The 27,497-nt window shown below is 37.7% G+C and overlaps 1 long non-coding RNA gene across 1 annotated transcript; it reads right to left on the bottom strand.

Moving 5' to 3' along the window:
- Positions 1–9,482: 9,482 nt before the first annotated feature.
- LOC123334560 lies at positions 9,483–20,716 on the bottom strand. Its single transcript, XR_006552584.1, has 2 exons — positions 20,134–20,716; positions 9,483–9,975 (listed from the first exon to the last, which is right to left on the bottom strand). It is a non-coding gene; the product is annotated as an uncharacterized LOC123334560 (long non-coding RNA).
- Positions 20,717–27,497: the final 6,781 nt, after the last annotated feature.

Raw genomic sequence — 27,497 nt, 5'->3', positions numbered from 1 at the left:
TTTTTTTCTGTAGTACAGGTGGAAACCACAAGCATGAAGGGCAGACAGAACAGTCTGAATTGAGTGAAACCCTTAGGAGAAAATTAGCTGGTAGGACAGCCACTGGATAATCTCTGCCATTGACTTCATGTTTGAAGCATGAAATTAGTACATATGTGTAGTGCAATAGTGAGATAAGAATATTAATCAACAGCATCAATTAGTTTAAATGGAGTGTAAAAGAGGGGAAAAAATGGCAAACTAAGTATACTGAAAGATGGAGTGGTATTAAATTGAATGTAACTGTTCTATGAGGATGTGAAGAGAAACCCAGCTTTAACTTGAAAATTGAAGTTTGAGTATTACTTAGTGCCTGGATGTTTGAGAGAGGGAGAGAAGACTGCTCCAGGCCAAATGAACAGCAAATATGAAGACTCAAAAGCAAAGTTAGTGAGTTGTGGATAGTTAAAATCTAGTTAGTTGTGAAACTACAAGTGGGACTGCAGTATAAAGTCCAAAAAAGATAGAATTTGGACTTAGGAGTCAGCAAGCTGCTATGTTGCCAAACACTTTATAGAGGTCAAAGTATAAGTTTTGTTTTTGTTACTGTCATTTTCAGATGCTTTGTTTCTTTTTTGTTTGTTTTGTTGATTTTCTTGTCTTGTTTTGTGGTAAGATGAACACAGTGGTATAGAATGTGATTTAGAAAGGAGATGAGTTGATTTGAGTCATTGAAGTGTGATGCTCTGAATTAGAGTGAGGTGAGTGTGACAAGGATGAAAGTGATGAGTTCAAGTCACTATGAAGGATTAATCAAGAGAAAATATTTACAAAACATTTAATTCCTACTTATTAATATACAAAAATTAATTTTGCTTTTCTTTACTGATAAAGTCATTCACTTATTTATTTATCGGTAACTTGCTGTGCTTCAAAGGGTGTTTAATATAGAGAGAATCTAATGCTACAGGTATGTTCCACAGGAAGAAAAAAGTCACAATGGATGGAAGATGATGGGCAAGATGTGCTGCAATTAGGTGACAGGAAAGAATTCTGGTAAGAATCAGTAGCTGACATTTTGACATAATTGTCAGGGAAGACACATATGTTCTAATGCCCAGGTTGTATACATATATAGATATATATTCAATAAGTCATAAAAATGAATAAGTTTTTAAAATTATTTAGTGTAAAAAAAACTAGTCAAAGCCTGAATCTCAGTGAATATAAACATTCATGACTAAAAAAAAATTTCCCCAAAGCTCTGAGTTTTATCAAATAAGAATTACAATGCTTTTTCATTCACTTTTTTTTTTTTACCATATATTTCATCCCTGGAGTGTTAAAACATATTCACATCTTTCAATAATCATATATTTTTCATAAAAATACAACTTTTATCAAAGCAGTAGGGAATTTCTATAATTTCAAATAAAAGTATATTTTCTAGCTTTCAGAATCATGCATTTTTAAAAGATAATGCAATTTTAAGAAACTACAAAAGACCATTTCATTTATCTCACTGTGTGTGTGTGTGTGTGTGTGTGTGTAGCTTTATAAGCTCATTTCTTGTAAACATTTTATTTGTCTACCTTATGTTGTAGCTTATGCTCCTGGGCTACTTAGGTGAATATTAGTCTGAATTGTAGAGGATGTTGAGAATATAATTGCATTTTTAAAAAAGCTGAAAGTTAAAAACTATTAGATGCCATTATGTTTGCTTTAAAGAGCTCATCAGGATGGTGTGTTATATATAATTAAAACTATCTTTATAGTTAGATTTGCTATTTCTAAGATGTAAACACTTTTAAGTATTTGACAGCTCATTGTAAAGAGTTATAACGCCCTTCCATATGCGTTATACACTGCCCTAGGGTTCCCATTAAGAGACACTACTTCTCCACAGCATCCATTACCAAGTGGGAAATTACTTTATGGACTCCAACACACAAATTTAGAGAAAGCAAATTATCAGTTTATACCAATTGAGAATGAATAAAATATCAACTTTAGCTAAAATTGCAGAACTAAGATGAGAATAAATTTTTAAGTAGGAGCATGTCCCAGCCTGATTCTGACTATTCTCCAGTGTACTACAAGTTAGAGGAAACTTGCAGACCTCCATTCAGTAATGCTTTCTATCAGTTTCTTTCAGACAGTGATGTCTATTGTAGAAATGATTTCCTTGTCTGCTGCTATTTTTCACCTGCTATTTACCTGAAGAGCTGTTGCTATTCAGTTGCTAAGTCAACTCTTTTGCAACCCCATGGACTGCAGCACGTCAGGCTTCCCCTTCCCTATCCCCTGGAGTTTACTCAGATTCATGCCCATTGAGTCAGTGATGCCATCCAACCATCTCATCCTCTATTGGCCCCTTCTGTTCCTGCCTTCAATCTTTCCCAGCATCAGGTTCCTTTCTAATTAGTTGGCTCTTCACATCAGGTGGCCAAACTATTGGAGCTTCAGCATCAGTCCTTCCATTGAATATTCAGGGTTGATTTCCTTTAAGATTGACTAGTTTGATCTCCTTCTATCCAAGGGACTTTCAGGAGTCTTCTCCAACACCACAGTTCTTTGATGCTCAGCCTTCTTTATGGTCAAGGGCTCACATCCATACATGACTACTGGAAAAACCATAGCTTTGACTATATGAACTATTGTCAGCAAAGTGTCAGCAAGGCAATCTGAAGAGTTGTTTAGCACTATTTTGTTGCATCTCTACTGAAATTTCTCTGGTAAATTGCATCAACAAATCTTTGCCCACCTTATACCACAATGTGTCATACTTTGGGAACTGCTGAGTAAATAATCCCCTTATTTACTTTTTCCTGAACAGAAAATAGGATCATCAACTTCCTGATTTGAAATGAAACTCACACTTCCTAATTTGAGACACTGAGTGTCCCATTCTCTCCTTGAATCTACGTTCATTTTTCCCGTTAGCAAATATTCACTAATAACCTTCAGTCTATCAAGAATGCTGTCAGGCTCTTGAAAAAAACTGGAGTAAAGAAGAAAGAGATGATAACCCCTGTCCTGAAGGAGTTTTTACTCTATTAAGAAAACTAAATATTAAATAGGAAAGACCTAGTTCTGATCTCATAGAGTTAATCTTCTGCCAGAGAACCCATTAGAGGATAACTTATGTGATTTATTATTTAAATACATGTTTCATACTGAGAACTATGAAAATTCATGTCAGAGGTATCTGCTTTAGTCTAGAGCCACATTTTTATCAAATATGATGAGCCTGTAACAGGTCAAAGAAGTTTGTTTTATTTTGCTTTATTTAAAATTTCATTATTGATTTAATATTTAAAGGCTGAATAGTGTTTAATTTCACAAAATATAAGCCTCAGAGGCAGATAGGAAGGAACAGAAGACAAAGCATGCCCAAATGTTCTCAAAAAGGAAGGAGAATGTGAGAAATGTAAACTCCACTGTGTAGATTCTGCAGGGAGAGAGGGGTAGTAGATAAGGATGGTAATGTAGGGAGAATCCAAATCCTGCAAGAACTTAAAGGTGTGAGGTTGTTGTGGCTTAGTCACTCAGTTGTGCACAACTCTTTGCAACACTTTGATGAACTGTAACCAACCAAGCTCTTCTGTCCATGGAATTTTTCAGACAAGAATACTGAAATGGGTCACCACTTACTCCTCCAGGGGATCTTCCCAACCCAGGGATCAAATCCATGTCTCCTGTGTCTCCTGCATTACAGGCGGATTCTTTACTTGCTGAGCCATCAAGGTAACCTGAGAGTATATTTATTGCAATATTTTTAAGAGCTGGAGGAGATATGAATAATTATACCAGAACCACAGGTAAGATTGGACAGAATTTAGATCATTATCTTAAGAGTAATGAGGGGCTCTTAAAGGTTTGGATGAGGGGAGAGAGTTAGGATAATTTGTAGGTCAGAAAAGAAGGGGTTTGAGAAAGTGAAGAGTACATAAGGGAGACTGGATAGGACAGAATTTCAGTGTTCTAGATGACAGATGATGATACACATGCTTAGGAAGCCAGCAGGGAAAAAATATATTAAATAGAGTACTTTATGGGTTCAAAGGTGTTGAGATATTCCATTGGTTTGTTGTCAAAGATCTAATAAAATCATTGTCAGTTTCTACACTTGGGAGGCATATATATTAAATGAATCTGGAGATAAGATCATTCTATACAAGTATATAAGGTAGCTGCAGTGAGACCTGGCTATTCATAGTTCATTAACATCTTAACATTATTAACATAGTTTATTCCTAGTTTTTTTTAACATCTTACCATCAAAATCCAGAGTCAGCTACAAACTACTAAAAACAAATCTAAGATCACCATTTCTAGATTTTAAACCTGACTATGTATGCAGGTCAGGAAGCAACAGTTAGAACTGAACATGGAACAACAGACTGGTCCAAATAGGAAAAGGAGTACGTCAAGACTGTATATTGAACCCTGTTTATTTAACTTCTATGCAGAGTACATTATGAGAAATGCTGGACTGGAAGAAACACAAACTGGAATCAAGATTGCCCGGAGAAATATCAATAACCTCAGATATGCAGATGATACCACCCTTATGGCAGAAAGTGTAGAGGAACTAAAAAGCCTCTTGATGAAGGTGAAAGAGGAGAGTGAAAAGGTTGGCTTAAAGCTCAACATTCAGAAAACAAAGATCATGGCATCTGGTCCCATCACTTCATGGGAAATAGCTGGGGAAACAGTGGAAACAGTGTCAGGCTTTATTTTTTTGGCCTCCAAAATCACTGCAGATGGTGACTACAGCCATGAAATTAAAAGACGCTTACTCCTTGGAAGGAAAGTTATGACCAAACTATTGAAAAGCGGAGACATTACTTTGCCAACAAAGGTCCTTCTAGTCAAGGCTATGCTTTTTCCAGTAGTCATGTATGGATGTGAGAGTTAGACTGTGAAGAAAGCTGAGCACTGAAGAATTGAAGCGTTTGAACTGTGGTGTTGGAGAAGACTCTTGAGAGTCCCTTGGACTGCAAGGAGATCCAACCAGTCCATTCTAAAGGGGATCAGCCCTGGGATTTCTTTGGAAGGAATGATGCTAAAGCTGAAACTCCAGTACTTTGGCTGCCTCATGCAAGGAGTTGACTCATTGGAAAAGACTCTGATGCTGGGAGGGATTGGGGGCAGGAGGAAAAGGGGAAGACAGAGGATGAGATGGCTGGATGGCATTACGGACTCGATGGACGTGAGTTTGAGTGAACTTTGGGAATTGGTGATGGACAAGGAGGCCTGGCGTGCTGCAGTTCATGGGGTCCCAAAGAGTTGGACATGACTGAATGACTGAACTGAACTGAACTGAACTGATGTAACTTATCTTAGTCTTCATTTTTTATTTATGATCAGATTAGATCAGATCAGTCGCTCAGTCGTGTCTGACTCTTTGCAACCCCATGAATTGCAGCACGCCAGGCCTCCCTGTCGATCACCAACTCCCGGAGTTCACTCAGACTCACGTCCATCGAGTCAGCGATGCCATCCAGCCATCTCATCCTCTGTCGTCCCCTTCTCCTCCTGCCCCCAATCCCTCCCAGCATCAGAGTCTTTTCCAATGAGTCAACTCTTCGCATGAGGTGGCCAAAGTACTGGAGTTTCAGATTTAGCATCATTCCTTCCAAAGAAATCCCAGGGCTGATCTTCTTCAGAATGGACTGTTTGGATCTCCTTGCAGTCCAAGGGACTCTCAAGAGTCTTCTCCAACACCACAGTTCAAAAGCATCAATTCTTCAGTGCTCAGCCTTCTTCACAGTCCAACTCTCACATCCATACATGACCACAGGAAAAACCATAGCCTTGACTAGACAGACCTTTGTTGGCAAAGTAATGTCTCTGCTTTTGAATATGCTATCTAGGTTTATTCATGATTCAGATAACAAAATGACTTATATGGGACATATATATTAAAGAAGTTTGTGGAGTGCTATTCAGATTACTTTGTTAGTACCACATATCCCTACATATCCTTTTGTCTTTTTAATGTCATTTCTCTATCTTTTGTCAAAATCCAGCATCCCAATAATGTCCCATCCCAGAATCTCCTATATCAACTGAGTAGCGTGAATGTACAGCCATTTTCACAAACCAGAAACATAGAAACCATCTTTTCCTATCACCACATTTGTCATCTGTCATCAGGTTCTGTCTATTTTATAGTTTTCAGGACTATCCAGTTCCCTAGGTTTCACCTGCCCTCACTTGTCAAAAAAAAAAAAAAAAAAAAAAAAAATATATATATATATATAAACTTTTTCTGGACTATAGAATTAATCTCAACATCCTCCTCAACAAAGTAATTACTTCCAAACACAATGCTAATGATGTCAATCCCCACTTCTGGTCCTACACCTGTCTCTAACTACCCCATTCAGCGTCTTTTTATTGCCTTTGGTGTAAATGTGTGTGTGTATGTGTGTGAGTGTGTGTTCAGTCGTGTCCAACTCTTTATGAATGCATGGATTGTAGCCTGCCAATCTCCTCTGTCCATGGGGTTTCCCAGGCAAGGTACTGGAGTGGGTTACCATTCCTTCCTCTGGGGATCTTCCTGACCCAGGAATCGAACCTACATCTCCTGCATTTCAGGCAGGTTTTTATAGAAAGATATAGATATCTTCCAAAGTAACTTGCAGATGTGACCCCCTCGCTATTTCACAAGCCTTATTTTGTCCTCTGCTTCTACTCCTCTCTTAACGTCTATACTAGCTTTTTTTCACTTTCTTAAATGTGCCTTGACCTCTCTTACTACATGATTTTCCCTCATGTGCTAGAGTGAAAAGCACTCTAGAGTGCTCTTTTCCTTTATTTCTAATGCATTCTTTGAATTTGTCCTGTACATTTCAACTCAAATGTTACTTTCTCTACGAGGTATTCTCTTAATCAGTTAAGTGAAACTCTCAGATAACTTCATGACACAGGTAACATTCTTTTCATAGAAGTTACCATATTTTTTCTTTTGCTTATTTAATTAGTATTTTATCTGCTCAAAGGCATAAGATACCTGAAGCACAAACAATAATTATGGTTTTTGTTTGTGTGTGAATCCATAGCTCTAAGCAAATAGGTGTTTAATAAATACAGACTGAATGGATTTAAATCACCCCGCATAGACTCAGAATTCAATTTTTCATAAAACAAAAGCTAAAATTTGTGAATTTCTGCACTTAGGTAAAATTCATCCACTTAAATAGTGTAATGGTACCCACTCCAGTACTCTTGCCTGAAGAATCCCATGGATGGAGGAGCTTGGTGGACTGAAGTCCATGGGGTCGCTAAGAGTCGGACATGACTGAGCGACTTCAGTTTCACTTTTCACTTTCATGTATTGGAGAAGGAAATGGCAACCCACTCCAGTGTTCTTGCCTGGAGAATCCCAGGGACGGGGGAGCCTGGTGGGCTGCCATCTATGGGGTTGCACAGAGTCGGACACGACTGAAGCGACTTAGCAGCAGCAGGAATATCTTCTTCAACGTTCTGTTCCTATTTATTCCTATACACATTCTCTTGTACATTTTCTTTCTGTAAAATACTTTTGACTTCCTGAGTTCTAAGGCCACAGAACATTTGGATTCACTGAATTCCCCATGGATTTCTGTAAAAGTAGAAAACCTTAATTTCTGATTAAAGGTAAGACAAACTGGAATAAGACATGCCTGTTGAGATTTAATATGATGGATAAGAGCCAGTTATAGATCTTTGATCAATAGACCTTCCTCCTGTCACCAGGCTGCAAAGTCCCTCCTGGATCCATGATGTGTGCCTGCTTTGGGTTGCAGACCCCAGGGCTGGCCATGAGGTTTCACAACTCATGCTGTGTGGTCAGTCAACTAACTTCCTCACAAAAATGGCAGCTGTAAGAGTTAAACAGAGTGGATTCCTTGGAGCAATGTTATTTCATGAGACCATTGCTAGAATGTGTTTTTATTTTGTACTTGTAAAAGTGTAATAACTGTCGTGTCTTAACTGTATTACAGCATTTTTAAAAGTGGTCAGACTTCTCAGGTAAATATGGTATATACCCTACTTTTGGGTACAATTTCTAATATATAGGTGATAAAAGAAAAGATTGTATTGTAGTAACCTCCCATCCCAGGAAGGGATATATTTACCAATTCTCTTATGCCCATCATAAAACATAGATGATATAAAAGAAAAAAAAAAGGTTCTGAACTTGAGTTCCTATGGGATATGACCCAGTTTAAGTTTCCCAACACTGTGCATTCATACCAGTTAAGTGAGTAGAGAAGTAAGGGCAAAAAGGAGAACTCTAAAAGAGACCAGTTATTTTAAGCCTATTAGAAAGAACAAGGGTATACATTTGTAATAAACTTCTCAAAACTCCCTTAGCTATGCAACCAAAGCTTTCTCTTTGATTTAATAAGAGAAATGGTCATTTTGTTCTGCATAGGGTCACTTGAATCGTAATATAGAAACCAAGGTAAATAAAGAAAAAAGAAGGCACAGTGTGTACTGGGGATGGATGAACCATGTTTTGACCCTCTTCCAGCCAGTCAAGGAGTGACATGAAACTTAATCAACTGCTAAACAGGCAGGCAATGCAAAATATAATTTGAAAAAGAAGGAGCAAGTTTTTTGAAGGTGAAGGAGTCAGCTCTGAAGGAGAAATAAAATGAAAACAACTTTTTAGAAGACATCAAAATCCTTCTCACCTCGGCATTTTTATTTTTGTGAGATGACTTCTTGATCATTCTTTTCCCTGTTTCTGACAGGATCCAATGAGAGATATTCTTCAAATTCAGATTCAATGTATTAACTGGGTTTCCCTTGTGGCTCAGCTGGTAAAGAATTTGCCTGCAATGTGGGAGACCTGGGTTCGATCCCTGGGTTGGGAAGATCCCCTAGAGAAGGGAAAGGCAACCCACTCCAGTATTCTTGCCTGAAAAAGTCCATGGACTGTATAGTCCATGGGGTTGCAAAGAGTTGGACATGACTGAGTGACTTTCACTTTCACTTCCAGTTTTACATATTAACTTGAAGATGCAGCTAATGGGAATTGGTCATATTGCTCACAGGGTTCACTTATACTTAACTATTGGGCCTAATTAAAATGCTAGATGAGAGCACTCAAGGCAATCCACACTCTAACTCAAGTTTTTCAGGCAGAATTAAAACATATACACAATGTATACCACTATTTTTATGCCCTTACATATTTAATTTCAAATATATTAAACAATTCTTAATTTGTCAGATGACATTGGCAAACTCTGTCTTTCTTCCAAGGATTCAGGCTAAAGAGAATCATGTAGTTCTGATATCCAAGTTTATCAGACTGTGAGAATCATTGAACAGATGTACTTAAAAGTAGAATTATAATGTTTCCTTATTAGAACAGATTTGTATAATAAGGTACAGCCCAGTTATAGTATAGATGTTCTCTTCTGATTATTTCCCCCTGGAATTTTCTATAATTCTCAGAGTTTAAAATAGTTACCAGTGGCAGAATTTTTAAAACTTATTTGTTAACTATAACAAGTGAAGTTTAATTTTTGTGCATATTCAAAGTATAAAGACTTACAAAGATTCTTTTTTTCCCCAACTTTTCTTTGTAATATCCTCTGTCTTGAACTATAGGTGAGACAGGACCCAGTGGAAAACTCCAAAGTTTTTCAAAGTCTTTGTATTTTTGAGTATTCCTCTGATGTCAGGAAAATTCAAGTCACTAAAAGAAGGTACAAGCCTCAAGTAGGCGCAGATGCAACTTCTGGATGGAAAATGGGGAATAAGTGAAGTAAACTGTAAATAATATCTGATATACTTTAGCTTTTAATCCTCTACCTTTTACTGCATGAGGCTTCAGAGGAGGAGATTGGTTTCTTTGCTTGATATAGTTTTAAAATACTTGACACTTAGAATAGAGTCACATGAATGGTTTCCAGTGGATCATCACTTGATTGTCATTGTGAAATTCTGGTTCCTGGTTCTTGATCTCAGATGCTCATAGAAAATATATCTCTTAAAAGAAAAAAAGAAAAAAGAAAATATGTCTCTTAATGATACATCCCTCTACTTGTTTCTGGAAATCCCTGTGAGGCTTTCACATAGTGATGACATGTCATTTAGGTCCAATATTTCACAGCATCTTTCCTTTTCTGTTTTCTCTCATGTGGTAACACCTGAAATGCTATTTTCTGTTCCCATTGTCCTTGGATAAACACAGTCTCCTATAGCTGTTAATGGTGAACACCAGCAATGATGTTTGTAACTTCCCTGCCAGTCTAATGGTTAGGATTAATTGCTATCTGCAGTAATGCTTGATTCCCCTTTCATGTGGCAAATATCTCAGTGGATTTTATCCATTCTGTATTCTCATGGCAATGGGGGGGAAATACTTCACAAATTCTCTGAGAGACTGTTCCTAAACCTGGAAAATATAAGAGATAATGTGTGAGTCTTAGGTAGAACAACTGAACGTTAAAGCCCTAAGTGCCCAGAAAGGATACTGTGGGAAGCACCTAAATTTGGCTGCCTGGAGTTCTGATTATAATTCCTAACTCTGTGATTGATTTCACCCAAAGTTAGTGTTTATCTCCAATCGATTTTTTAATTGATTTTTTTTTATTGAAAGATAATTGCCTTACAGAATTTTGTTGTTTTCTGTCAAACTTCAACATGAATCAGCCATAGGTTCCTTTTGAACCTCTCTCCCATCTCCTGCCCCACCCCTCCAGATTGATACAGAACCCCTGTTTGAGTTTCCTGAGCCATACAGCAAATTCCCATTGGCTATCTATTTTATATATGGTAATGTAAGCTCCCATGCTACTCTTTCCATACATCTCACCCTCTCCTCCCCTCTCCCAATGTCCATAATTCTATTGTCTATGTCTGTTTCTCCATTGCTGCTCTGTAAATAAATTCTTTAGTACCATCTTTCTAGGTTCCATATATATGTGTAAGAATATGATATTTATCTTTCTCTTTCTGACTCACTTCATTCTGTATAATAGGTTCTAGGTTCATCCACCTCATCAGAACTGACTCAAATGAATTCCTTTTTATGGCTGAGTAACATTCCATTGTATGTATTTACCACAACTCTTTTATCCATTCATCTGTTGATGGACATCTAGGTTTCTTCTATATTCTAGCTATTGTAAATAGTGCTGCAATAAACAATGGGATACATGTGTCTTTTTTAATTTTGGTTTCCTCAGGGTATATGCCTAAAATTGGGATTGCTGGGTCATTTGGAGGTTTTATTCCTAGCTTTTTAAGGAATTTCCATACCATCTTCCATAGTGGCTGTATCACTTTACATTCCCACAAACAGTGCAAGAGTGTTCCTTTTTCTCCACACCCTGTCCAGCATTTATTGTTTGTAGTCATTTTGATGATGGCCATTCTGACCGGTGTGAAGTGATATCTCATTGTAGTTTTGATTTGCATTTCTCTAACAATGAGTGATGTTGAGTATCTTTCCATGTATGTGTTAGCCATCTGTATGTTTGGAGAAATGTCTGTTTAGGTCTTTTTCCCACTTTTTGATCGGGTTGTTTGCTTTTCTGGCATTGAGTTGTATGAGCTGCTTGTATATTTTGGAGATTAAATTAACCCTTTGTCAATTGTTTCATTTGCTATTATTTTCCCCCATTCTGAGGATTGTCTTTTCACCTTATTTACAGTTTCCTTTGCTGTGCAAAAGCTTTTAAGTTTAATCAGGTCCCACTTGTTTATTTTTGTTTTTATTTCCATTACTCCAGGAGGTGGGTCATAGAGGATCTTATTTTGATTTATGTCATTGAGTAGTCTATGTTTTCCTCTAAGAGTTTTATAGTTTCTGGTCTTACATTTAGGTCTTTAATCCATTTTGAGTTTATCTTTGGGTATGGTATTAGGAAGTGTTCTAATTTCATTCTTTTACATGTAGCTGTTCAACTTTCCCAGCACCATTTATTGAAGAGGCTGTTCTTGCCCCATTGTATATTCTTTCCTCCTTTGTCAAAAATAATGTACCCATAGGTGCATGGGTTTAATTCTGGGCTTTCTATCTTGTTCCATTGGTCTATATTTCTGTTTTTGTGCCAGTACCATACTGTCTTGATAACTGTAGCTTTGCAGTATAGTGTGAAGTCAGGAAGTTTGATTCCTCCAGCTCCATTCTTCTTTCTCAAGACTGCTTTGGCTATTCAGGGTCATTTGTGTTTTCATATGAATTGTGAAATATTTTGTTCTAGTTCTTTGAAAAATGCCATTGGTAATTTGATAGGGTTGCATTGAATTCAAATTGCATTTAGTAGTATAGTCATTTTTACAATATTGATTCTTCCTACCCAGGAACATGGAATATCTCTCCATCTGTTTATGTCATCTTTGATTTCTTTCATTAGTGTCTTATAATTTTCTGTGTACAGTTCTTTTGTCTCCTTAGGTAAGTTTATTCCTAGATATTTAATTCTTTTTGTTGCAATGGTGAAAGGGATTGATTCCTTAATTTCTTTTTCTGATTTTTCATTGTTAATAGATAGAAATGCAAGTGATATTTGCATATTGATTTTGTATCCTGCAACTTTGCTAAATTCACTGATTATTTCTAGTAACTTTATGATACTATCTTTAAGGTTTTCTATGTAGAGTATCATGTCATCTGCAAACAGTGAGAACTTTACTTTTCCTTTTCTGCTCTGGATCCCTTTTATTTCTTTTTCTTCTCTGATTGCTGTAGCTAGGACTTCTAGAACTATGTTGAATAATAGTGGTGAAAGTGGACACCCTTCTCTTGTTCCTGATCTTAGGGGGAATGCTTTCAGTTCTTCACCATTGAGAATAATGTTGGGCTGTAGGCTTATCATATATGGGCTTGAGGTAGGTTCCTTCTATGCCCATTTTTTGAAGAGTTTTCATCATAAATGGGTGGTGAACTTTGTCAAAGGCTTTTTCTGCATCTGTTGAGATTATCATATGGTTTTTATTTTTCATTTTGCTAATATGGTGTATCACATTGATTGTTTTGTGTATACTGAAGAATCCTTGCATCCCTGGAATAAACCCAAATTGATCATGGTATATGAACTTTTTGATGTGTTGCTGAATTCTGTTTGCTAAAATTTTGTTGAGGATTTTTGCATCTATGTTCATCATTGATATTGGCCTGTATTTTTCTTTTTTGTGTGTTGTCTTTGTCTGGTTTTGGTATTGTGATGGTTGCCTCCTAGAATGAGTTTGGAAGTGTCCCTTACTCTGCAATTTTTTGAAAGAGTTTTAGATGGATAGGCATTATCTCTTCTCTAAATGATTGATGGAATTCTGTGAGTCATCTGGTCCTGGGCTATTGTTTTTTGGGAGATTTTTGATCACAGCTTCAATTTAAGTGTTTGTAATTGGTTTATTCATAATTTCTGTTTCTTCCTGATTCAGTCTTGAAGATTGAAGTTTTCAAAGAATTTGTCCATTTCTTCCAGGTTATCCATTTTATTGCCATAAAATGGTTGTTCATAATAGTCTCTCATAATTCTTTGATTTCTGCATTGTCTACTGTAAACTCTCCTTTTTCATTTCTAATTTTGTCGATTTTATTCCTCTCTCTTTTTTTTCTTGCTGAGTCTGGCTAAAGGTTTGCAATTTTGTTTATCTTCTGAAAGAACCAGCTTTTAGTTTTATTATTCTTTACTGTTGCATCTTTCATTTCATTTTCATTTATTTTTTCTCAGATCTTTATGATTTCTTTCCTTCTAATAATTTGTGTGTGTGTGTGTGTGTGTGTGTGGCGGGCAGGGGGAGGAGGGGGTTGTTCTTCTTTCTCCAGTTGTTTTGGTGTAAAGTTAGGTTGTCTATTTGATGTTTTTCTTGTTTCTTGAGGTAAGATTGTATTGCTATAAACTTCCCTCTTAGAACACTTTTGCTGCATCCCATAGGTTTTGAGTTGTGTTTTCATTGTCATTTGTGTCTAGAAGTGGTTTAATTTCCCTTTTGATTTCTTCAGTAAGCTGTTGGATATTTAGAAACATGCTGTTTAATCTCTATGTGTTTGTGTTTCTTATCGTTTTTTTTTTTTTTTTTTTTCTTCTCTGTAATCAATATCTAGTTTCATAGCATTGTGGTCAGGGAAGATGTTTGATACAATTTCAATTTTATTAAATTTACTAAGGTTTGATTTGTGACCCAAGATATGGTCTATCCTGGAAAAGGTTTCATGTGCACTTGAGAAGAAGTTGTATTCTTCTGCATTTGGATGGATATCAATCTGACTCATCTCATCCAATGTATTATTTACTTAAGACTGGTGTTTACTTATTAATTTTCTGTTTTGATGATGTGTCCATTGGTGTGAGTGGGATGTTGGAATCTCCTATTATAATTATGTTACTGTCAATTTCTCCTTTTTTGTCTGTTAGTGTTTGTCTTATGTATTAAGGTGCTCCTCATGAACTCCTCATTGCCAAATTCAGACTTAAATTGAAGAAAGTAGGGAAAAACACTAGACCATTCAGGTATGACCTAAATCAAATCACTTATGATTATACAGTGGAAGTTAGACATAGATTTAAGGGCCTAGATCTGATAGATAAACTGCCTGATGAACTATGGAATGAGGTTCGTGACATTGTACAGGAGACAGGGATCAAGCCCATCCCCATGGAAAAGAAATGCAAAAAAGCAAAATGGCTGTCTGGGGGAGGCCTTACAAATAGCTATGAAAAGAAGAGAAGCAAAAAATAAGGGAGAAAAGGAAAGATGTAAGCATCTGAATGCAAAGTTCCAAAGAATAGCAAGAAGAGACAAGAAAGCCTTCATCAAGGATCAATGCAAAGAAATAGAGGAAAACAACAGAATGGGAAAGACTATCAATCTCTTCAGGAAAATTAGAGATACCAAGGGAACATTTCATGCAAAGATGGGTGCAATAAAGGACAGAAATGTTATGGACCTAAAAGAAGTAAAAGACATTAAGAAGAGGTGGCAAGAATACACAGAAGAAATGTACAAAAAAGATCTTCACGACCCAGATAATCACAATGGTGTGATCACTGACCTACAGCCAGACATCCTGGAATGTGAAGTCAAGAGGGCCTTAGAAAGCATCACTATGAACAAAGCTAGTGGAGGTGATGGAATTCCAGTGGAGCTATTCCAAATCCTGAAAGATGATGCTGTGAAAGTGCCAGCAAATTTGGAAAACTCAGCAGTGGCCACAGGACTGGAAAAGGTCAGTTTTCATTCCAATCCCAAAGAAAGGCAATGCCAAAGAATGCTCAAACTACTGCACAATTGCACTCATCTCACATGCTAGTAAAGTAATGCTGAAAATTCTCCAAGCCAGGCTTCAGCAATATGTGAACTGTGAACTTCCTGATGTTCAAGCTGGTTTTAGAAAAGTCAGAGGAACCAGAGATCAAATTGCCAACATCCCCTGGATCATGGAAAAAGCAAGAGAGTTCCAGAAAAACATCTATTTCTGCTTTATTGACTATGCCAAAGCCTTTGACTGTGTGGATCACAATAAACTGTGGAAAATTCTGAAAGAGATGGGAATACCAGACCACCTGACCTGCCTCTTGAGAAACCTGTATGCAGGTCAGGAAGCAACAGTTAGAACTGGACATGGAACAACAGACTGGTTCCAAATAGGAAAAGGAGTACGTCAAGGCTGTATATTGTTACCCTGTTTATTTAACTTATATGCAGAGTACATCATGAGAAACGCTGGAGTAGAAGAAAGACAAGCTGGAATCAAGATTGCCAGGATAAATATCAATAACCTCAGATGTGCAGATGACACCACCATTATGGCAGAAAGTGAAGAGGAACTAAAAAGCCTCTTGATGAAAGTGAAAGAGGAGAGTGAAAATGTTGGCTTAAAGCTCAACATTCAGAAAACGAAGATCAAGGCATCCGGTCCCATCACTTCATGGAAAATAGATGGGGAAACAGGGGAAACAGTGTCAGACTTTATTTTTTGGGGCTCCAAAATCACTGCAGACGGTGACTGCAGCCATGAAATTAAAAGACGCTTACTCCTTGGAAGGAAAGTTATGACCAACCTAGAAAGCATATTCAAAAGCAGAGACATTACTTTGCCAACAAAGGTTCGTCTAGTCGAGGCTATGGTTTTTCCTCTTGTCATGTATGGATTTGAGAGTTGGACTGTGAAGAAGGTTGAGCACCAAAGAATTGATGCTTTTGAACTGTGGTGTTGGAGGAGACTCTTGAGAGTCCCTTGGACTGCAAGGAGATCCAACTAGTCCATTCTGAAGGAGATCAGCCCTGGGATTTCTTTGGAAGGAATGATGCTAAAGCTGAAACTCCAGTACTTTGGCCACCTCATGAGAAGAGTTGACTCATTGGAAAAGACTCTGATTCTGGGAGGGATTGGGGGCAGAAGGAGAAGGGGACAACAGAGGATGAGATGGCTGGATGACATCACTGACTTGATGGACGTGAGTCTGTGTGAACTCTGGGAGTTGGTGATGGACAGGGAGGCCTGGCGTGCTGTGATTCATGGGGTCTCAAAGATTCAGACAGGACTGAACAACTGAACTGACTGAACTGACTGATGTTGGGTGCATAGTTATTTACAATTGTTATGTCTTCCTTTTGGATTGATACCTTGATCATTATGTAATGTCCTTCCTTATCTCTTGTAATCTTCTTTATTTTAAGGTCTTTTTCGTCTGATATGAGGATTGCTACTCCACCTTTCTTTTGCTTCCCATTTGCATGGAATATATTTTTCCATCCTCTCACTTTCAGTCTATATGTGTATTTAAGTCTGAAGTGGGTTTCTTATAGACAGCATATATAGGGGCCTTGTTTTTGTATCCATGATTCAGCCAGTCTATGTGTTTTGGTTGGAGCATTTAATCCATTTACATTTGAAGTCATTATTGATATATATGTTTCTATTGCCATTTTCTTAATTATTTGGGGTTGATTTTGTAGCTCTTTTTCTTCTCTTGTATTTCTTGACTATGTAAGTCCCTTTAATATTTGTTGTAAAGCTGGTTTGGTGGTACTGAATTCTCTTAACTTTTGCTTGTTTGAAAAGCTTTTTATTTCTCCATCAATGTCGAATGAGATCCTTGTTGGGTACTGTAATCTTGGTTGTAGATTTTACCCTTTCAGTACTTTAAATATATCCTGCCAATATATCCTTCCATTCCCTTCTGGCCTGCAAAGTTTCTGCTGAAAGTTCAGTTGTTAAGCCTATGGGGTTTCCCTTGTATGTTACTGGTTGCTTCCCCCTTGCTGGTTTTAATATTTTGTGTTTGTGTTTAGTCTTTGTTAGCTTGATTAGTAAGTGTTTTGGCATGTTTCTCCTTGGGTTTATCCTGTATGGGATTCTTTGTGCCTCTTGGGCTTGATTGACTATTTCCTTTTCTGTTTTGGGGAAATTTTCAACTATAACTCTTCAAAAATTTTCTCATACTCTTTCTTTTTCTCTTCTTCTTCTGGGACCCTATAATTCAAATGTTGGTGCATCTGATATTATCCCCGAGGTCTCTGAGACTATCCTCAGTTCTTTTCATTCTTTTTTACTTTATTCTGTTTTTCAGAAGTTATTTCCACCATCTTAGCTTCAGCTCACTGATTCGTTCTTCTGCTTCAGGTTTCTGCTATAGATTCCTTCTAGAGTATTTTTAATGTCAGTAATTGTGTTGTTTGTCTATGTTTATCCTTTAATTCTTCTATATCTTTGTTCATTGATTCTTGCATTTTCTCCATTTTGTTTTCAAGTTTTTTGGTCATCTTTACTATCATTATTCTGATTTTTTTTTTTTTTTTTCCAGGTAGTTTGCCTATTTCCTCTTCATTTATTTGGACTTCCTTATTTCTAGTTTGTCCTTTCATTAACTTATTGTGTTTGAGGTCTCCTTTTCCCAGGCTTCAAGGATGAATTCTTTCTTCCTTTTGGTTTTCGCTGTCTTAAGGTTTGTGAAGTGGTTTCTGTAAACTTCATATAGGGTGAGATTTGTGCTGAGTTTTTGTTTCTTTGTTTGTTTTTCCTCTGATGGGCAAGGCTGAGTGAGGTGGTAATCCTGTCTGCTGATGATTGGGTTTGTATTTTTGTTTTGTTTGTTGTTTAGATGGAACTCCTGCACAGGGTGCTACTGGTGGTTGGATGATCCAGAGTCTTGTATTCAAGTGGTTTCCTTTGTGTAAGTTCTCGCTGATACTCCCTAGGGTTAGCTCTCTGGTAGTCTAGGGACTTGGAGTCAGTGCTCCCACTTCAAAAGCTCAGGGCTTGATCGTTGGTCAGAAATGAAGATTCCACAAGTGGTTTCTTATAGCATAAATGAGATTAAAACGAATATCCAAAAATGAGAAACCAAAGATGAACCCAAATAAAAATGACAGTTACAAAATCAGGAAAATAACAATTAAAATAATGGAATATACACACACACACACACACACACACACACATATATATATACACCCATGACAAAGTCAAAACAGTCTAACAAATAAAGTACAGTAGATTGTCCCGGTGAACAAAGAAAATAAAAAATTATATTTAGCAGTTAAGAACAAAACTAACTAAAGCACAAACTGAAAAACAAAACTAAAGCAAGGTTTCAAGTGGGAAATAAAGCAATGAAAACAGAACTAACAAATACGTTGAGAGGAAAGGAAAAAAAAAAGAAAGAATAGATAAGCAAAGTTAAATAAAGGTAGATAAAGATTTATATACATTAAAGTTTAACTGCAAGTGGAAAAGAATAGTAGGAAAAGCAAAAAAAGGCATAAATGTAGAAAAATAATAATAGGCTCAAAAAATTAAAATTGAAAAAAAAGGGAAAACTCCACAGAACTGAAAAAACCCAATGTAGAACCAGAGATTTATAACAAGAAATTGTGACTAAGAAAAAAATTTAAAAAGCTGAAAATCTTAATTAGATTTCATAATGCCAGTATAATCGACAAGCACAACAAAGGGGGAAAAATCCAAAAGAATCTACAGAACAAGCCAAAACATAAATATAAAAAATATTTTTTCTTGAGTCACTGCTATCAGAGTCTTTTCCCTCTCGGCAGTCACAGTCCACCTCACCTCCCTAGGATGCCCTCCAACACTGTGCTGATCTCTGGACCTGCTGTGGGGGCAGCTCAGATTCTAATCTGGTCCTGTTTCTATGTGTTTTTGCCTCTAATGTCCATGGCTATCAGAACTAGTGTTTTTTTCTTTTGTGGGAGCTCTCAATGACCTTTTATATATTCCATAGACACAGAGTCTGCCTAGTTGATTGTGTGGGTTTAATCCACAGCTTGCACAGCTGGTTGGAAGGTTTTGGGTCTTCTTCCTAAGCCTCACTGCCTCTGGGTTTCAACTGTGGTTTTATTTCCACCTCTGTATATCGGTCCTCCACTGGGGTTACTCCTGAGGTTGCCCTGAAGGTCTTGGGTTTGCCCCTGTGAGGTCCAGGTGTGGAGATGGTTCAGCTGCTTGGGTTGCAGGGGTTCTGGCAGCACCAGGTACTCAGGGGAGTTAGTGGCTAGGGCAGCAGGAAATATAGTGCTCTAGAAGTATATGGCAACCAGTATTGGCCAATACACTCCAGTATTCTTGCCTGGAGAACCCCTCTCCCTGACAGAGAAGCCTGGTGGGCCACAGTCTACAGGGTCGCAAAAAGTCCAACACTACTGAAGTGACCCTGCGCTCTTAGACACAAGACTCTTTTTGTCTGTGGCAGCTCTGCCCCAGTAAGAGTGGAGCATGAAGGTGGTGCAGGTGCTTGGCTTGCAGGGACCCTGGCAGCACCAAGTGTACAAGGACTCGGACTCCTTCTGCCACAGGAGTTATGGCCCCTATCAGAGTCTTTTCTTTGAGTCTCTTGTAGCTGGCGATCAGAAGGCCTCTTTGGCCAGTCTTTCTCCATAGCTCTGCCTGTTCAGGCACTTAGAGGGCTCCCTTGCTGCGGTCCTTCTCTGTTGTTTGGTGCATCAGGCACATAGAGGGGCCCCCCTGGCTAGGGTCCTATTCTGTAGTCCAGTGCATCAAGTGTTTGATGGGCCAGCCTCTCTATTGTTCAGCTGCTGATGCTGGTGTGTGGGGAGAGAGAGAGACTATAGTGATGGTTCCACTCCCTACGTGTGACTCAGCAGTATCACCTTGCTTCCATGGCTGCCCAGCTTTCCTCCACAGGTATTTCCCACCACAGTCTCCTCCCTTACCTCCTCTCAATCCATTCTCTGCAGTCAACAGCAGCTCTCACCCTGGAATTGTTCCACAATCCCTAAAGTCCAGCTCCCAGCTGCTGTGCCTTCCAGGAGACCTGTGTCCATGTCCGGGATATGTATGGCTGTGGCAAGGACTGTCTGATTCTCATTCCATAAGCCTTAAATGTGCCTCCTCTGACTCAGACAATTGCCCCAGTGAGGGGATCAGACCCCTGCTTCAGTTCCTCCACCCACCAAGGGCAGGTCCAGTCCTACTAACACTCCTGTTTTTCCCCCTAGTTTTTTCTTACTGAGTTTTGAGTTCTGAATAGTTCTATATATTCTTTTCCTCTGGTCAGGTACTCCTGTCCACTCTCAGCTGGTATTCTGCATGCACTTCTGTGTCTGAGGGCATATTGCTGATGCATCTTTTGAGAGAAATGTACTCCAAATCCACCTACTCCTCTGCCATTTTGTTCCCTCCCTCCAATCCATTTATCTTTAAAATGTAAATGCTCTCCTCTTCTTTCTACATTTTTTTCTAAAATCTAAGAGCAATACTTTCTCCCTCTCCTTTATCCTCCAAGCAAGAAATAAGCCCATAACTCTATGAGATATAGGAAGCAATACAGCCTGTTTCTCACCTTCCTCCCACTTAGATCTCTGACTTAGAGCTACTTGTATTTCTGTTAATGATTAAGAGCTGAAAAAGCTCAAAGGCTATAAAAGGTTTTGCCTTTGTATAGACACATTCTTTTATTTGTATTGATTGACTTTCTATCATGCTTAGGATGCTCTTATAAGTAATCTAAGGGATATAAGATGACTCAGATATGACTCATTTGCTGGAGTAATGAGTAGCCTATCAGAGACTATGAGAAATTTTGTTTGTAGAGTGCAGAGTTCTGCAAACCACCACCCTAAGGCCAAATCTAGCCTTGAGAACTTCTTTTTTTAAATCCAGTTTTCTTGGAATACAACTGGCTGCATTCCTCTAATCAAGAAAAGGACTAGCGTGGGGCAAGCAAGGCCTCAAATATACAAGATTTACAGAGGTGCTTACTTCCAGACTCTGGCATGCAAATAACCCTATGAATGAGTGCCTTCTTAAACAGTATGTTCCAGGTTCCTCAACCTTAATTCAACCCCATGTCTGTACTACTTTTCTTCTACAATTGCAGAATTGAGTAATTTCCACAGAGACTGCGTGGAAAAAAATAAATAAATAAAAGTGAAATTGTTAGTTACTCAGTGGAGTCCAACTCTTTATGACCGCATGGACTGTAGCCCAACCAGGATCCCCTGTCCATGGGATTCTCCAGACAAGAATACTGGAGTGGGTAGCCATTTCCTTCTCCAGAGGATCTTCCGGACCCAGTGATTGAACCCATGTCTCTTGCATTGCAAGCAGTTTGTTTACCATCTGAGCCACCAAGGAAGGCCTACAGAGACTGCATGGCCTGCATATTGTAAAATATTTGTTATCTGGTCATTCACATAAACTTTTTTGCTAACTGCTGATTTAGAATAATTCTTACCTGCATCTGATTCAGTCATAAACTTTTAGAGGTCTGGACAAGAGAGAGACTATCATTAGTGATGTGTCTATTTGAAGTTTCTGAGTTCTTAGAATGATAACCAGTGGAATAAATACTGATAATGAAGATGGACTTAGTAATATAAATTTAGCAGAAGAAAAAATCCATTCTGAGTGTAGTGATGGATATTTCAATCTGTTCGCAATTCATCCCCCTCTTTTCTTAAAGACCGCAGGCTCTGGAGTCAGACAACCTGGATTAAAACCTTGGCACTGCCACTTTGAAAGAATGGACCTGAGGGAAGCTGCTTTGCCTTTCTGAGGCTCATTTTCTCTATGTATAAAAGGGGGCAGGGAGGGACAATACTAGTGCCTACCTCAAAGGATATGGATTTGGAGTAAATAAGATAATCCAGGGAAAGAATTTAGAACAGTGTTTGGTACAAAGTAAACAAGTTCAGAAGAACTGTACAAAAAAGATCTTCATGACCAAGATAAGCACGATGGTGTGATCACTCACCTAGAGCCAGACATCCTGGAATGTGAAGTCAAGTGGGTCTTAGAAAGCATTACTATGAACAAAGCTAGTAGAGGTGATGGAATTCCAGTGGAGCTATTTCAAATCCTGGAAGATGATGCTGTGAAAGTGCTGCACTCAATATGCCAGCAAATTTGGAAAACTCAGCAGTGGCCACAGGACTGGAAAAGGTCAGTTTTCATTCCAATCCCAAAGAAAGACAATGCCAAAGAATGCTCAAACTACCACACAATTCCACTCATTTCACACGCTAGTAAAGTAATGCTCAAAATTCTCCAAGCCAGGCTTCAGCAATATGTGAAGCATGAACTTCCACATGTTCAAGCTGGATTTAGAAAAGGCAGAGGAACCAGAGATGAAATTGCCAACATTCGCTGGATCATGGAAAAAGGAAGAGAGTTCCAGAAAAAAACATCTATTTCTGCTTTATTGACTATGCCAAAGCCTTTGACTGTGTGGATCACAAGAAACTGTGGAAAATTCTGAAAGAGATGGGAATAGCAGCCCACCTGACCTGCCTCTTGAGAAACCTGTATGCAGGTCAGGAAGCAACAGTTAGAACTGGATATGGAACAACAGACTGGTTCCAAATAGGAAAAGGAGTACGTCAAGGCTGTATATTGTCACCCTGCTTATTTAACTTATATGCAGAGTACATCATGAGAAACTCTGGATTGGAAGAAACACAAGATTTCTGGAATCAAGATTTCTGGGAGAAATATCAATAACCTCAGATATGCAGATGACACCACCATTATGGCAGAAAGTGAAGAGGAACTAAAAAGCCTCTTGATGAAAGTAAAAGAGGCGAGTGAAAAAGCTGGCTTAAAGCTCAACATTCAGAAAACTAAGATCATGGCATCTGGTCCCATCACTTCATGGGGAATAGATGGGGAAACAGTGGAAACAGTGTCAGATTTTATTTTTCTGGGCTACAAAATCACTGTGGATGGTGATTGCAGCCATGAAATTATGACAAACCTAGATAGCATATTCAAAAGCAGAGACATTACTTTACCAACAAAGGTCCATCTAGTCAAGGCTATGGTTTTTCCAGTGGTCATGTATGGATGTGAGAGTTGGACTGTGAAGAAAGCTGAGTGCTGAAGAATTGATGCTTTTGAACTGGGGTGTTGGAGAAGACTCTTGAGAATCCCTTGGTCTGCAAGGAGATCCTACCAGTCCTCTCTAAAGGAGATCAGTCCTGGGTGTTCTTTGGAAAGAATGATGCTGAAGCTGAAACTCCAGTACTTTGGCCACCTCATGGGAAGAGTTGACTCATTGGAAAAGACTCTGATGCTGGGAGGGATTGGGGGCAGGAGGAGAAGGGGACGCCAGAGGATGAGATGGCTGGATGGCATCACTGACTCCATGGACATGAGTTTGGGTGAACTCCGGGAGTTGGTGATGGACAGGGAGGCCTGGTGTACTATGATTCATGGGGTTCCAAAGAGTTGGACACGACTGAGCAACCGAACTGAACTGAACTGAAGCAAGTTATCAATCAATATTACTAATTAGTATTGTTGCTGAGGCTGTGAGAGTGAGGTAGCTATCTGTAAAAACTGAAGCAACAATTTTTTGTAAATTTTGTAATAAATTAAAGAAATACAAAACTATATTATGACTGCTCTTTCTATAATATGGGACAAGAAGACACTCTCCATTGCTTGTCTGCTACACACAGCTAATCTTTTGGGCACCACAGTGACTCAGGACTGAAGACTTAAAAAGTACTTCAGGGCCTTGTTGGGAGAAAGATGAGGCTCATTAGTGTTCATGATAGGGTAGCGTGACAATTCAATCTGAGTTAGTTCATTCTGCCTCATTCCTATCAAAGGTTATTTGGACCAGTGGCAACCTGGTTCCAAACAGAATTACAAAAATCTTTAGAGTATAATGAAAGGCATTGAGAAACCCATGGATACAGTGCAACAATAATTTAGATAAGGGAAAGATTAGCTTCATCAGAGTATTACATCAGGAACAACCGAATGACTAGATCTTTTAATCAGGCCTTGCTCAGAAGGATCCACAATTTCACATCGAACTGATATGAACACTTAAAGGGGACCAGAGAAAACTTGAAAATTCCACAAGAACATGATTCAAGACATTGGATGGGCCTACATGACTCTATCACATGGAATAACTAATGCTCAACATGTTATTCTTTTGGACCACATGATAAAATAAATGACTCAATAAATATCCCCCATTCATGTCCTGGCTATTTATGTCTGCCCTGATGGACATTAAAAATAGCATCATCTGCTCAACAGATTTTCGCTTTATCCTCCTGCTTTATATTGTTCTGTTAATCTCTTAAACCTATTTCATCTTTCATATCACTAAAGAGTCAAGCATATGTGCTACTCTTAAAGTCTAATTACATTTTAATACATTTGTTGGGGTTTTTCCACTTCCCTTTTGTTACAATTAGTGGATGTTTGTATAAAACAAAGTTTAGAGAGATGTTTCTAATTTAGGCTGTGATGGAATTATATAAAGTATGCCATAAATTTAAGTGATTATTTGAATAAACATGCTAAATAGTTAAACATTATAAGCATTTTAAAAATTCTCCTTAAATTTCTGTTTTATCCTTAAAATATTTTACTATATAATTTTAAGTTCTATCTATCTGTTTGGAGAACATGTTAAAGTCAGCTGAAAACAGCTCCAATTTGTAATTAGTAAGTTCTCAATTATCACCCAAAGTATTTTGGTCAATTATAGCAGCAATGTATAAATTTAAAAAAATAATATGACTGGCAGTTTTCAAAATGATTTGCACATACTGAGTTAATCAGCAAAACAACTCTTGCACTTTGTGCCATATTATAAAATTCTTAAATGTGTGCTAACCAAAATATGGACAGTCTAAGAATCTTGTCCAAAGTCATGAAACCAGGAAATTACAGAGTTGGGATTAGGCTGCATTATGGGTCCAGGATCCAACGGCTTATTCACTGACAATATCACTATTAAATATATTTAAAATATTGTGAAAATATTGCTCTGGCCTGCTTTTGGAACACCATAGATTGATTTCCATGAAAATTTTTCTTTAATTTTTATTCTGCAACAACTGGTTTAAGAAAACAAAATAAGAATCCATTTTATCACTTGGACCAACAGATTAAAGGAATTGATGTCCTCTGTTTTACTCCTGTCCACCTCAGCACTTTCAGTCTTCAGGGCATGCTGTTGGTCTTAATCATAAATTGAAAATGAGAAGCAAGAATAATTAAAGACCAAACTGTAATTATGAGCAAGATCTAAAGGGAGCAAAACTAGCGTTGAGTATAGGCCTTCAGTTTCCTATTAGTGGATTTAGGATTAGCTATAAACAACCTTGTTAAACCCAATTAAATAGTTCATCTGAAGGATTTTTCTTATTAACACAGGCTGAGTGACTTGACTTTTAGAACTATGTTGATTGTTATGCACAAGCATTTTTCCAGCATTGACTTTGTCTTATCACAGTGCCAATTAAGCATCTTTCTTCAGAGATACTATTTGGCATATAAAAGTTTTGGATGATAGTCTTAGAAAAATCCTCTGTTCTGAGGATATATAGAGGTATTTCAAAGGATTGAAATATTAGAAGTATTTCCAAGCTGACATCATATACTTTGGTTTGAGCTGTAATAAAATGCAGACACTTAGATACCCAACAAAAGTACAATTCATAGCCAGATGGAACTGCTTTGTTTAGAGTATATTAACTACAACACAGGCACCTTTTGTAAGTTCCTTTGAGAGCAATACAGTGCCAAGTCTGTACAGTCACTGTTCTAAATTTTTCCCTTTTTTTTACAGGCCAAGATAATAAAATTATTTGAACTGGTCCCCCCACTTACTACATCTTATAAAACTAGAAATAGCTCATTTTCAACATCTGCTGAAACAGACTGAGAACATTTTGGTAAATGTGTTATCACATGTTACTATGGCATAGCATTTCAAATCACTCTGAATGGAAATTTGAAGGTTCCAGGCTGCTGTATGCTACATCTGTGTACAGATTTCACAGGTTCTATGCTTGGGCTGTCAATGAAACATTATCGTAAATATTGTTATCTGATACTGGCAATATCTTATTTATTTTAACAACTCATAGACATTATTTTACTTTAGTTGTTTCAAATTTGTTGAAAAAAATATTCCTCAATCCCTATGTTTTTAGTAGATTATAATGTAAAAGCTGTTTTTCTTACATAGTATGTGTATGAATGATAAGTTGTTCCAGTTGTGTCCAACTCTTTGAGATGCTATCGGCTTCTCTGTCCAAGGGATTCTCCAGGCAAGAAAACCAGAATGGGTTGCCATTTCCTCCTTCAGGGGATCTTCCTGACCTAGGGATCAAACCTGCATCTCTTATGTCTCTTGTATTGTCAAGCAGGTTCTTTACCAATAGTGCCATCTGGGAAGATCAGGCTCTTCCATCCATGGGATTTTCCAGGCAAGAGTGCTGGAGTAGATTGCCATTTCCTTCTCCAGGGATCTTCCCAACCCAGGAATCGAACCCAGGTCTCCTGCATTGCAGGCAGAGGCTTTACCGTCTAAGTCACCAGGGAAGCCTCCTACATAGTACAGATATTTTGAATTTTATAGCATAGAGATATTCATTGGATATTTGAGTTTAAAGTACAAGGTTAAAGTGAAGTTTCTGCATTTGCACAGGAAATAAATTGAGTGACTGCAACTACCAGTGAGACAAATTTTAGACTTCTTTTCAATTTCACACATTCTAACTTAGTAGAGGCCAATTACTACATTTTCTGTTTCACTGATAATTCAAATCCTCTACCCCATGTACATACTTGTTTTTTAAGAACTGATTAAAGAAAAGAAAATTTTCTGAGTGTATAAGCTAGCATGTTAGTAAAGCGATACTTGTATTAACAAAGCAGAAGATATTAATATAAAAAAAGAGCCCTTGTGTACAATGCATTCTAGTTGACCAAATAATTTATGATATCTTAATTTCTCCAATGATATGCAAATTTTAACATTCTGTCTCCTTTATCAATAAAAATAGTCTTAATAAAATGTATTATGAGAAAATCTCAAATTTGACAAAATGATCTTAAATGGTCTTTTTTTGTTTTTCTTTGTTTTTGGTGAGGGCACTATTACACTCAGATTTTGTCAATTTACATATTTATACTTTGTGCACACATGCTAGATTTCCCCTATGCCAAAAAGCTCAACCCACCAAATATCTATAATCTCAATTAAAATGCACAATTATTACTATCTAAATATTCTTGATCATTTGCTTGTGGCTAGTAGGCT

The sequence above is a fragment of the Bubalus bubalis genome, chromosome 7 (genome assembly GCF_019923935.1).
Source record: "Bubalus bubalis isolate 160015118507 breed Murrah chromosome 7, NDDB_SH_1, whole genome shotgun sequence".
Lineage (NCBI taxonomy): Eukaryota > Metazoa > Chordata > Mammalia > Artiodactyla > Bovidae > Bubalus > Bubalus bubalis.
This window is presented reverse-complemented; position numbering and strand designations above follow the sequence as displayed.